Source organism: Stegostoma tigrinum, chromosome 8, assembly GCF_030684315.1.
Source record: "Stegostoma tigrinum isolate sSteTig4 chromosome 8, sSteTig4.hap1, whole genome shotgun sequence".
NCBI lineage: Eukaryota > Metazoa > Chordata > Chondrichthyes > Orectolobiformes > Stegostomatidae > Stegostoma > Stegostoma tigrinum.
Genome location: NC_081361.1, coordinates 80,122,970 through 80,136,910, shown reverse-complemented (window position 1 = coordinate 80,136,910; position 13,941 = coordinate 80,122,970). Strand labels below are relative to the sequence as shown.

Below are 13,941 nucleotides of genomic sequence, written 5' to 3'. Positions count from 1 at the left end.
CATCCACCTTTGAGCCAGACCTGTATCCAAATGGCTAGTTCTTCCCATTTCCCATGTGATCTAACCTTGCTAATGGGTCTACCATGAGGAACCTTGTCGATCGCCTTACTGAAGTCCATATAGATCACGTATACTACTCTGTACCAGCGCTGCTTCTTGATCCAGGGAAGAAAAGAACTCAGCAATATTTACTTTCATTATATAATCACCTACATAAATACTATACATTTTTATACAGATGTAGTTTGATTTTGGGCAGAATATGAAAAATCATGTCTGCTTTTTGCTGTAGTGTCCAGTGTCAGTATGAGATATAGTGGAACATTGCATTTGGCCTCAGTATTTCAGTTTCTGAACTGGACTGCTTTGCAGGACTCCTATTGGATATATTATGAGACAATACAGCTAATTCAATTCAATATGTACACAGTAAGACATTTCATAAGGTTCCCCATGGTAGGCTCATGCAGAAGGTAAGGAGGCATAGGATAGCGGGAAATGTGGCAGATTGGATTCAAAATTGGCTGACCCTTAGAAGACAAAGGGTGGTAGTGGATGGAAAATATTCAACATTGTGCTCAGTTATGAGTGGTATACATCAAGGGTCTGTTCTGGGTCCTCTTCTGTTTGTGATTTTTGTAAATGATTTGGATGTAGGAATGGAAGGGTGGATTAGTAAGTTCGCAGACGATGTGAAGGTGGGTTCAGTTGTGGATAGTGCGGAGAACTGTTCTAGGTTGCAAAGGGACATAGATAGGATGCAGAACTGGGCTGAGAAGTGGCAGATGGAGTTTAACCCTGAGAATTGTGAGGTGCTTCATTTTGGAAGGACAAACTTGGAAGCAGAATACAGGGTTAACGGAAAGGTTCTTGGCTGTGTGGAGGAGCAGGGGGATCTTCGGGTTCATGTCCACAGTCCCCTGAAATCTGCCAACCAGGTGGATAGAGTTGTTAAGAAGGTGTACAGTGTGTTAGCTTTCATTAAGAGAGGGATTGAGTTCAAGAGCCATGTGGTTATGCTCCAGCTATACAAAAGCCTAGTTCAGCCACATCTGGAGTATTGTGTCCAGTTTTGATCGCCTCATTGCAGGAAAGATGTGGATGCATTGGAGAAGGTGCAGAGGAGATTTACCAGGATGTTGCTTGGAATGGAGGGAAGGTCTTGTGAGGAAAGGTTGAGAGAGCTAGGGCTTTTCTCTTTAGAACGACGAAAGATGAGAGGTGATTTGATAGAGATGTACAAAATGATCAGAGGCATAGATAGACTGGACAGCCAGAGACTTTTTCCTAGGGTGGAGGTAGCCATTATGAGGGGACATTGTTTTAAAGTGAGTGGAGGTAGATATAGGTGAGATATCAGAGGTAGGTTCTTTACTCAGAGAGTGGTAGGGGCATGGAATGCATTGCCAGAGAGGGTAGTGGAGTTGGCCTCACTGGGGGCATTTAAGCGGCTATTAGATAGGCACATGGATGATAGTATAAGGTAGGGATGGAGATTAGATAGATCTTAGGATTAGGGTAAAAGTTTAGCACAATATCGTAGGCTGAAGGGCCTGCACTGTGCTGTGCTGTTCTATGTTCTATGTTTTATATTATTATTGGAAGCCATTTTTATTTGAGTACACTGTACTGACAACATCTGATGGGTAGATTTCCAATGTTCACTGATTCCATTGTTAGTTCTTTTTGAGCACTATTACTGTCTATTGACTCCACTATTATACAAAGTGTGGCTGGTTGTGGATTTGAAACTAAAAATCAGTGTAAATAAGTATCTTTAGGTGAACAGGGAATTGGTAAAGTAAATGAGAAGCATAAGTAACAAATGTTCCTGAGCCTACAAATGAGAACTAGCCATATTAATTCTAGCTTCAAAGCTTCTCTCAGAGTAGCTGCAAAAGGGAGCCCTGACTACTTGAGAGTACAAATATATATTCAAGTGTACTTTGGCATAATGGGAAAAGGTCCAGTATTGTTGGGAATCTGTCCACTGGCATTGTAAATGGTTATTAGCTCCATTATGTGCTTACTGAGCTTCAATGAGTAAATTCTAATTGGAAACAGCCAATCTACTGAGCTCAGTAAGTGACCTAGGTTTAGTAATTCGCTGAGCAGAAGATACCATCTACCCAACATAACTGCAGCAAAGTACTCAAATTGTTTAAATAATTGGAGTAGAAGTACTTGAGAACTCTTCATTCATGATTTATTTTCTGTGATTCTCTTAGCAAACCAAAATTTAACATGATGGGGTACTTTTATAAGATGTTGGAGAAGAACGGTAAAAATATATATTACGGATGGCATATGCAACATCACGATCCACCTCTTCACATCAGTCTGAAAAATCTTAGTTCTTTCTTGCTATTCAGGCTGAAGTGGTCATTTGTTGTGTCAACTTTAGGAACAATAACATTGCTTTTGATATCGTGCACCAAGCTACTGGTACAGACAAGGAACAGGGTGGGGAAAGCACACTTCCTGAAGGACTTGTTGTTAAGCTGTTGCAATAAGAGGATTTATGTAACAGGAAGCTATTTATATTCCCTGACAGAATTACATATCAACTGCATGTCACCAGTCTGTTGCTTTAGCTTCACATTCATGATCATGAAGCTTATTTTCGCTGGAACACAAAACTTAGAAATTGGGAGTGCTGTGTTGAAATCAGGTGAGGTGATGTTGGATGTCTCTGTTCAGATGCTGTGATCATAAAATAACCAAAAGGACAAGTTTTCTTGAGCTCAGCAATGTGGTTAGTTTTATTATCCTTAAACTGATTTAATTGATGCAAGAAAATACATGCTGTCTTTTGCACACACAAATGCACACAGTTGGAGTTCACATACAAATTCCGGAGTGGGGTCATACAATCATTACATAAGGTGGTCAAATTATAAAAAGTCTTAAAAGAGGATAAGCCTGTAATTTGGTGTCTCATCTGGCTTCAGAACAGATTCAATAGCTTTGCTGCTTCTAATTTGAAGACATCGATGATTGAGTTGATTATTCCACTGGAGGCTGTACTGCTCAGCTGGATTCTTGTAATAGATTTCTTTCTGCAGTAGAACTTCACTAAATGTTCATAGTCAGAAAACAGAATTTAAACTCACTCCCCAACATGGGTTGCCAGGTGAGTTGAAGAGTGAAGGAGGCTGTCTGTAGAAGGGAATGTGTCTGAAAAGGTTAATTTTGGAGACTGCATAAGGCTCCACCCAATCTGATGATGTCACACCGTGGACAGAGAATCAAGGAGTCCAGCTTTATATGCTAATGGGATTAGACATGACATCTCTGGCTATGTCCAATATGATAATATAATTTGTACGTATTTTTATCAGGTACCAACGAAAACCTTATTGTTAAGATAAGCAACTCTTCTTGTAAAGACTAATTAACAATTCAACCCTTTCTACTGTTAATTGAATAGACCTTTAGATCCATTATAGAAAAGATGACTGGTGTGGCAGGACTTTACCCCAATAGCAGGCTGCCAATGGCTGGCAGGGGGGACCCCATTTAAATCTTTAAACCTAAAGCTTTGTTTCTGCTGGAGAAACACATGATTAAAATTTACAACAGTGATGACTTTCCTGTGATCTGCCTTCCACAACTGCCAGAGGGATCAAAAACAACGATTGCCTGTATATTCCAAAGATGATGTCCTTAATTCGTACTTGAAAGCCACGTGTTAGCCAAGATTTCGTTGTCCAAGCAACTCATCTTAATGACTTATCTCCAAGAGGTGAACAACTCAGATGATTGCGCAGATGCCTCACTAATGAGACAGGAGATGCGAGTCCATCATGCTTCTTGAAGTCATTGTCTTTGTTGAGTTTTGCAGACAGAATGAATCAGAATATGAAATGTATAATAATGGAAATGGAAATAGCCATCTTGGCTGTGAGTTTAAGTCATTTCAATCTCTGTGACTGGAATTTTCCCAGCCCCATATGAAAAGAATGGCAAAATAAAATTCTAAATGTTAAGCAAATAAGTCTGATCTTCCACCCAAATGAAGCAAGAACCTTGTTTCTACATAGCAAGTGGCTATTTACATGCATTCGCCATCTCATTATTACTGCCTCATTTATATGCAGTTTGTTGTAGTCCAAGGCAGTGGAGAGAAAGTTACAGCAACAATTCCTGACACGGAGGCTTGAGCAGCTGCCCGGCAACCCCAGCTCATGACTGCTCCTCTAGGCTTCCATCTTGACCAGCATTCCTTAGCATCGAGGGATCGCCTGCTTGGGCATGGACTGGCCATGGAGGTTGACATTGGACACAAACCAGCCTCACCGTATTATCATGGCATATCCCCTACTCACTTAGAAAACAGTTCACCATATTTGAAGTGCATTTCAGAGTGCCTTGATACCTTTCATTATAATGCTGCTGCCAAGCCAATTTGTACACTGAAAGACGCCGAACATATGCATCAGAATGGGTTGCTTCTCTGGGCTCTTCTCTCGCGTTATTCATGCACAACACACTTTGTTCCTATTGGAATCTAACAGCACCTATGCCTTTCCTTGGCTTTTTGCATGTTGGTGCATCATTCAGACTGTTTAGCCTTACAATGCTTCTGTCTTGCATTGCTTTTAATATAGTCAAGCAGATTGTCATGGTTGTCACCAGTGACCAGTCAAGAGAATGAATGTTATTTTACTGAAGTTTAGAGGACATTCCACATTTTCCAGCTTAAATTCCTGCACTTTCACCAGTTTGACTCCCAAGATACCTCAAAGAAGCCGATGCTAGATCTTCTGCCGAGGTCGCTCCTCTCCAGCCCCATCAATCTCCCTCAGATAAGATAAGATAAGAGATTAAATGATTTTAGGGGAATTGAGAAGAGTAGGTAGAAAAATCGAAGGACATTCCCTGACAACAGTTTGTAACCTCAAGGCAAGAAGGCAATACTTCAGCTCAACGCTTCTGATTTGGCAGACAGTGCACTACCATGGGAAGGAAAATCAATTCAATTCTTGAGTTCAGGTAATATTGATTTTTTTAACCATGTATCATTCTGCTCTGAACAATTCTGATCAACAATTTAATGTACAATTTTCCTGAGCTGCTGGTAGATGTCTGATTGACGAATCTTGCGATAAGTATCAATACAATAAAAGGGTATTTGCTATTTGTAGTATATTGTGCCAAACAAGTCAGAATATAAAATTTTGTAATCTATAGAGTTGAATTGCATTGTAAATGTAGTGACATTGTTACAGACGCCTAACCTCAATTGATTACTCTGTGATTAATTATCATAAAAGAATCAGCTTTGGGCCTCCAATTTCACCAGTCCTTCTGTTAGTTGCACTAATTAATACAAATGTAATGAAAAAAAGCTAAAATCTACATTCGTACAGTACCGTTCATAATGACCTAACTTGCTTTACAGCCAAATTAGGTATCTTTGACTTGTGATCACTTAGATAATATAGGGAATGTTACCAAATTTCAGAGGAAACTCAAGGGCCCAAACAGTCTAGTCCTAGAACATATGTTTAGATATTATTCTGGATGGATGAGATGAGCTGGGCTAGATGTCATTTATGAGTATGCTGTGAATAAGTGGTGGCATATTGGCAGGGGTCCTCTTGTTGCAAGTAAAGGTTTGCTGGTAGCAGACTTTGTGGGTGAAATTGTAACAATGGGAATGTGTAATGGGCTTGTGGCGAAGCACTAAAAGGTATTCATGGCAAGTAATTCTTAAGAGTTTTTCAGTTTACATCAATATTGTCCTATTGCCTAATTAACTATTATCATGCTTTGTCCTGGTGCTTGACGGTGTTTTAAGGTCCTGTAATAAAGTTGTGTTGCGTTGTAGATATTGGAAATAACTTATAGCAAGAAGCAACAATCAGCAGAATCTTTGCACTTATTCAGCAAGAAAATTCCAAACTGTGAACCATTTAGTTTCTTAAAAGTTATACCACACAGAGATACCAGAAGGTTCTGATGCTTGTCACTATTAGTGACAATCTTTGTTGTCGAATCATTCTGTATTGTTGCTCAGGAGTCATTGGATTTTTCTGAGATTACAGATACAATACAGTGTAATTACATCCCTTCCTCCCCATTGTATGAAACAATTCTCTTGAATAATACTACGCACCCTGGCAGGAGGAAATCTTTGACTTTGAAAGAATGGGAAAAATCTTGGGTAGTTTACCTGTGCTTCAGGTATTGAATTATTCCTCCAAATATCAATTTACTGTCACCGTGTACATATCGCCCAATGTGGAAAGTATGTTTATGAGGGCTGAGGCCACCACTGAAAACAGTGTCCTTATTGGCACAGAGTTACAAAGAACTAATGAGATCATTTCCTATAAAATTAACAACATTGCCTGATGCAGTGAAAATAAAAATTTGGACCCTCTAGTTTGCTTAATGCACTTTGATCGCTGATAGGGAACACAAAATCTAACATGGTTATATCATAGCTGCGGTAATAACATATGCTGCCAACAAGAAGCAAGTAACAGTTGCATTAGGCAATGACCATTTCCAACATGAGAGAATCTAACCACAGCCCCTCGACATTCAATTACAGAGTCACGCATGTTTTAAGGAGCAGAAGGAACCCATTTGACCCCCTCATACCTGGACTAGCTCTCTGAGCTTTTTGACTTACTGCCAATCTCCTGTCTTTTCCCCATATTCTTGCATTTTGTTTTTGTTTAAATAAGAATCCAATACCCTTATAAACGCTTCAGTTGAACCCACCTCCAAAGCACATCCCATATGCTAACTACTCTCTGAATGAAAATGGTTTTTTTCTCACATATTTTCTTCTTTTGCAAAACACTTTAAGCCTGTGCCATTTCCCTCCTCGATCCTTTTACAAGCAGAAACACCTACTCTGTCTATATCTGTCATGAATTTGAAAACTCCTACCAAAATTCCTCGTAACCACATTCTCTCCAAGCAAAACCATCCCAGCTTCTCCAATCTATCCTTATATTTGAAGTTTCTTATTTCGGCAATTATTCTTGTTAAACCTCTTTCACAGTCTGTCCAACGCATTGACATTCTATCTAAAATGTTGCACCCAGACTGTACAGAATATTTCAGCTGAAGTGTAAGTAGTCTTATATAAGTTTAATGTAATCTCTTTGTTCTTGAAATTTATACCCCTTTTAATGAAGCCAATAAATGTGTACACACCTAGGTCTCTCTGCTCTGGCAACACTTTTAGAATAGTAACTCTTATTGAGTATACTATCTCCATGTTCTTTCACTAAAAATGTATCATTTCACATTTCTCTGCATTGAACTCATCTGCCACCTGTTCACCTGTTTATCTACTATACCCTTTTGGAGTTCTACACTGCCCTCCTCACAGTTTACAATGCTCCCAAATTTTGTTTTGTTCACTTTTGAAGTTGTCTCCAGCATGTTGAGATCTAGATCATTTATAATGGAATTACCATCGCTGAAACCACCATTGTCAACATCCTGATGGTTACCATTGGCCAGAAACTGAATTGGACCAGCCATACAAATACTGCGGATACAAAGAGCAGGTCAGAAACTATGAATGAATAGCTCACCTTGTGTTTTGCCAAAGCTTGTCTATGATCTATGAGTTAAAGTCAGGAGTATAATGAGCCCAACTGTGCACTTTCCTAGAAGAGTGCAACTACAACACTCAAGAAGTTTGATACCTTCTCCAGGAAAAAGCATCTGCATGACTGGCATCCCATTCACTCTTCAACATTTACTCTCTACACCACGAAAAACAGAGGCAGCAACGTGTAGAATCTACAAAGATGCACTGCTGGAAATCACCAGAACTCCTACAACAGCATCATATAAAGCTGCAATCTCTACCACCTCAAAGGACAAAAGCAGCAGATATGTGGAAACATCAACAGCTTCAAGTTTCCCTCCAAGCCATACACCTTGCTATGTTGCAACTGTGTCACCATTCCTTCACTATCAGTGAGTCAAAATCCTGGAAGCCACCTCCTTACAGCACACAGGATGTACCTACCTTCCAGGACTGCAGCAGTTCAAAAAGGCTGCTCACTGCCACCCTCTATGGTTTATTAGGAATGGGCAATAAACGTTAGCACAGTCAGCAACACCCACATCCTGTGAATAAATAAAAGAGTCCACATGATATTTGTTACTAGATAGCAACAATAGGCATTTTCATTTCTGTGCTTGTTTGGGGAATTGATTGGTGAACTTTGAAAGGATAGAAGAAACATTCATTATTGAAAGGGAGAGACAAAAAAGATGTGGGGGAGGGATGCTTCACAGGATAAAGTGGCCAGGAGAAAGGGAAAATACCTGTGCCCTTAATTTTCCCTGCTGTATCAGCCCCCAGTCCCTCATTGAGGCCTGCCTGCCTGCCTGACTATAGCGAAAACCTGGATTTAACTATTTCCTGAAAATGGCCCTTCTTATCTGTGGCTACTGCTCCTAATGGTGCTGCTAGGACTGCATGGCCAACAATTGTGGGAAGAGCATTTCACCCTCAGCAAATTACCAGGTTGTTGGTGGACTAGTCTTCATTTAAAACTTACCCACAATGAGAGAGAAACAAAGTGATAGGTGAAGTATAATGTAAGGAGGTATAAGGTTATTTGCATTGGTCATGAGACAAGAAAAGCAGAAGACCTACTAAAAATTGAAATAATTGGAAACATTTGTATTCAGATGGGCTTAAATGTACACAGATAAATAATGCAGAAAGTGGGTACGCAGGCACAGCAAGCAATGTAAAAGTTAAATTGCATGGTCAATTTATTAAACCTCACTATTGTATAAGAATAACAAAGTCCTGCTCCCAGGCCTTGCTGAGATTTCACCTGCAATACTACAGTTTTGATCTCCATAACTAAGGAAAGACACACTCAGCTTGAAAACATAATGGCAAATGTTCTCCTGATTGATTTTTCAAATTTTAGGCCTATCCTATAAAGAACAGATGATTTTTTTTGTTTATTCAGTTATGGGGTGTGGTATTGCCAGGAAGGCCAGCATTTGTTGCCCATCCCTAATTGACCTTGAGCTGAGGGGCTTGCTCATCAATTTCAGAGGCCAGTTATGAGTCTGAAGTCACATGGAGGCCAGGCCAAGTAAATATGGTTGATTTCTTTTCATAAAGGGTTTTAGTGAGCGCTTGTTTTGAAACATAGGAATTTACAAGGATGGATGCAGGTTGTGAAAGTAACAAATTTGGATTATTTTGTAAATTCTGTGTAGCAGTGAGTTCCAGCAATGTGCAGATAAATTGGATCTGAGGGGTCATTTTCTAAATGAAGCTGTTTGGTCTCTAGTACATAAACCGATTATAGATGACAAAGGTTCTCTGCCTGCCAACAACAATGTGGTTGGTTGTCAAGTAGCTGAAACAGATTGAGCATTGAACATGACAGACAGAAACTTTCTCATAGATCAGCAGCAGCCAGAAAACTGTCTCAATTCTCTACAGCAAGCCACTTTAAACCTGAAGTATACCATCTGATCTTTTCGTTCAGCAGTTGTTGAAATTTGTGAGGTTGAATTGGATAAATCAGAGAGCTTTCAAAAATGAAACAGTCACGCTGTGCCTCATGCAAATCAGTAGAAAAAATTCTGAGACAGGATGATCAAAGGGAAACCATCAGATGAACAAGAACCACTTTTCCAATGCCCTGTTTTCTTTCCTGTTTGTACTTGTCTGTCTGTGTGTATATTAGGTGGAGATTATATGGGGTTGACAGTTTTAATTTATGGAGTTTACCTAATTTAGTTTACTTGTTTACTGGTAGCTAGAATTTAATTATCGGCAATGAATTCTTGTTAAGTACAGAAACCTGGTCTGTGCTTTCTGTCAACCTGGGCCTCAAAATTAGGGAGTTTAGGATTTTTTTAGTATATTTCTTTGAAAAACTTTAACTTTGTGATGACTTTGGGAATATCAGGGTTTGATTAAAGTACACACACTATCTCAGTGAGTCATGACGTTATGTTCCTACATCTAATTCTTCCTGCTTCATTTTGGTTCAGCTGTTTGAATTGAACATTTGGCACAAGGCCTTAATATTTCAGCTGGTGTTTGAGTATATACGGCATTCAACAGCTCTACCCTGAGTCAAACAGCAGAGTCACTTATATCACAGCTGAACATTCCAGAAAATGCCAATAAGAAAATAATCATTATTATTGGTAAAACAGAATGGGTAAAATATAAGCTATCCAAACTGGTTTGGCTCTTGCTATTGTCCAGACACTGTACCGGTTTTGATTGCCCTTATTATTAAAATTCTTACATGGAGCTATATTGGACATAAGGATAGTTCGGAACTTTCCCTGAGATTGAGGTGGGATCCTCAACAGCAGGGAAGCAAGCGTAAGATCAGAAGGAGATACAGTAATCTGAAATATCAAGCTGAAGAGACAGGTGGGGCTGGAATATGACAGGGAGCGAGAAATGTCTGTTGGATTAAACTGCGTCCATTTCAGTGCAAGAGGGCTGACAAGTAAAGCTGATGAACTCAGGGCATGGATAAGTATGTGAGGCTGGGATATTATAGTCATTACAGAAACATTGCTGAGGGACGGTCAGGACTGACAGCTTAATGTGCCAGGGTACAGTTGCTTTAGGTGGGACAGAGGTGGAGGAAAGAGAGGAGGGGGAGCTGCATTTTTGATTAAGGGGAGTATCACAACAGTAGTCAGAGATGAAATAACTGAAGGATTATCCAGTGAGGCTATGTGGGTGTAGCTAAGAAATAAGGAGGGAATGTGACATTTTTGGGTATGTACTATGGGCAACCAAATAGTCAATGGGAATGAGAGGAATTAATATGCAGAGAGATTGAGAGAGACTTGCAGAAGCAATAGCGTTGGCATAGTGAGGGATCTTAATTTTCCTAACATAGATTGGGACTGCCATTGTGTTAAAGGCTTAGATGGGATGGAATTTGTGAAATGCGTTCAGGAAAGTTTCCTCAAGTGGTATAAAAAGGACCTACACAGGAAAGGGCAAAACCCAACCTACTCTGGGGAAATAGGGTAGGACAGTTGACTGAGGTGACAGTGGGGGAGCACTTTGGGTGCAGTGGCCATCGTTCTAATGATTTTAAAATAATTACGGAAAAAGACAAAACTGGTCCACAAGTTCAAGTTCTAAATTAGGGCAAGGAGAATTTTGATGGAATTAGACAGGAGCTTGCAGAGGTTGTTTGGAGCAGTTTGTTTGCAGGCAAAGGGACCTCTGGAAGTGCAAAGCATTTAAAAGTGTGATAACTAGAGTTCAGTGTCTCTATGTTCTTGTGAGGACAAAGTGCAAGATTGTCAGGAGTAGGGACCCCTGGATGACAAGAGATATTGAGGCTTTGATCAGAAAAAGGAGGAGGCATGGTTCAGGTGGAGGAAGCTGGGATCACGGAAATCCCTGGAGGTAATAGGAGCTGCAGATGTTGTAGAATCCAAGATAACAAGGTGTGGAGGTGGATGAACACAGCATGCTAAGCAGCATCTTAGGAGCAGGAAAGCTGATGTTTCGGGCCTAGACCCTTCACTAGAAAAGAATTTCGGACCGAAACGTCAGTTTTCCTGCTCCTAAGATGCTGTTTGGCCTGCTGTGTTCATCCAGCTCTACCCAATGTAATCCCTGGAGGCATATATGGGGTGCAGGTGTTTACTGAAGAAGGAAATCAGGAGGGTAAAAAGGGGGCACAAGATTGCTTTGGCAGAGAAGATTACTGTGAATCCAAAGTGATTCTTTAAGTATATTAAAGGAAAAAGAATAAATGGCAAGATAATAGGACATCTCAAGGATCAAAATGGACATGTATGTGGAACCATAGGAGATAGGTGAGGTCTTCAATGGTGGGTCCCTTAATGAATATTTCTCCCCAGTGTTTACCATGGAGAAAGACATGAAGACTTGGTAACTTGGGGAAGTTAGTGACAATATCTTGGGACAGTGCATATCACAGTAGGCATTAGATGTATTAGAAAGCATGAAGGTGGATAAATCTTCTGGCCCTGACCAGATATAACCAAGAATCCTGCAAGAAGCTAGAGAAGAAATTGCATGGGCCCCGGCTGATATATTTGTGTCATCGTTAGCCATGGTTGAGGTCCTGGAAGGGTGGAGGGTAGCAAATATTGTGCCCTTATTCAAGAAGGGCTGTAAAGAAAGACCTGGGAACTATAGATTAGGAAGCTTAACATCTGTGGTAGGTAAGTTACCTGAGAAGATTCTGAGGGATAAGATGTACATACATTTAGAAAGACAGGGTTTGATTAGGAGTAGTTGGCATGGTTTCATGAGTGGGAGATCATGCTTCACAAATATGTTAAATTTCTTTGATGAAGTGACCAGGAAGGTTGATGAGGGCAGAGTATTAGACATAGTTCAAATTGATTTCAGTAAGGCCTTTGATTAGGCTTCACATGGTAGGCTGCTCAGCAAGGTTAGATTGCATGGAAACCAGAAAGAGCTGACAAATTGGATACACAATGGCTTGATGGTAGGAAGCAGAGAGTAATAGAGGAATGATGCTTGTCAGACTGGAGGCCTGTGACTAGTGGTGTGCCTCAGGGGTCAGTGCTGGGCCAATTGCTCTTTGTTATCCATATTGATGATTTGGATGAGAATGTAACAAGGCATTATTAGGGAGTTTGCAGATGATGCTAAAATAGACGGTACTTTGGACCGTAGGAAAGGTTATCAGAAATTACAGCAGGATCTTGATCAGCTGGGGAAGTGGGCCGAGAAATGGCAAAAGGAATTTAATATAGATACATGCGAGATGTTGCATTTTGAAAAGTTAAATCAAGGTAGGAGTTTCATGGTGAATGGTACGGCTGTAAGGAGTGTAGTGGAACAGAGGGACCTTGAAGTTCAGGTGCATGGTCCTCTGAAAGTAGAGTCACAGGTAGACAGGGCAGTGAAGAAGGCTTTTGGAACACTTACCTTCATCAGTCATGGCATTGAATATCGAAGTTGGGAAGTTACGTTGCAGTTATACAGGACATTGGTGAGGCTGCACTTGGAATATTGTGTTCAGTTTTGGTCACCTTTCTATAGGAATGATGTTATTAACCTAGAAAGAGTGCAGAAGAAATTTACAAGAGTGTTGCCAGGACTCAAGGGACTGAGTTATAGGAAGAGGTTTTGAAAACTATGACATTTTTCTTTAGAGCATAGGAGTCTGAGGGGGTTCTTATAGAAGTGTTTAAGATCATCAGAGGCACGGATACGCTGAATGCAATCCATCTTATTCCCATGGTTGGGGAATTGATGACTAGAGGGCATCAGTTTAAAGTAAGGGGAAAGGATACATGGGAACCTGAGGGGCAACTTTTGCATGCAGAGGGTGGTGCACATATGGAATGAGTTACCAATGGAAGTAGTTGAGGCAGGTATATTAACAACATTTAAAAGGCATTTGGATTAATACATGGACAAGAACTGTTTAGAAGGAAATGGGCCAAGTGCAGAGAAATGGGGTGAGTGTGGATGGACATTTTGGTCAGCATGGACCAGTTTGGGCTGAAGGGCCTGTCTCCATGCTGTAGGACTCTATGACTCTACTAGTGGGCTTTTTCAACAAACATTACAAAACCAATGTTACTTGTGAACAAATTGAATTGGTCCGTTCCTGTGCTGTCACAAAGGCCAATCCATTGTAGAAGGAGTAGAGGGAACTAATTGTTTATTGCTAGGTCGCTAAGATAGTCCCTTGTATGTCAGTAGGACTCTGCCCTTTGTTTATCAAGATCCAGAGCCTGATATTCCGAGGAGTAGTAATCTCACGCAGTTTTAGAAACCATGCCCCAGCTGTTGTATTCTGAAATTGTAAAAGTTCTGACAGCCTCAGTCAAACTGTACGCAAACATAGAAACAGAGAACAATAGGAGCAGGAGTAAGCCAGTCATCCATTCACATTTGCTCAATCATTCATTATCATCATGGTTGATCAT

The 13,941-nt window shown here is 40.3% G+C and overlaps 1 long non-coding RNA gene across 1 annotated transcript; it reads right to left on the bottom strand.

Moving 5' to 3' along the window:
* Positions 1-2,833: 2,833 nt before the first annotated feature.
* LOC132209906 (uncharacterized) lies at positions 2,834-12,974 on the bottom strand. The gene is made up of 3 exons (XR_009446073.1): positions 12,932-12,974; positions 8,006-8,106; positions 2,834-4,803 (listed from the first exon to the last, which is right to left on the bottom strand). It is a non-coding gene; the product is annotated as an uncharacterized LOC132209906 (long non-coding RNA).
* Positions 12,975-13,941: the final 967 nt, after the last annotated feature.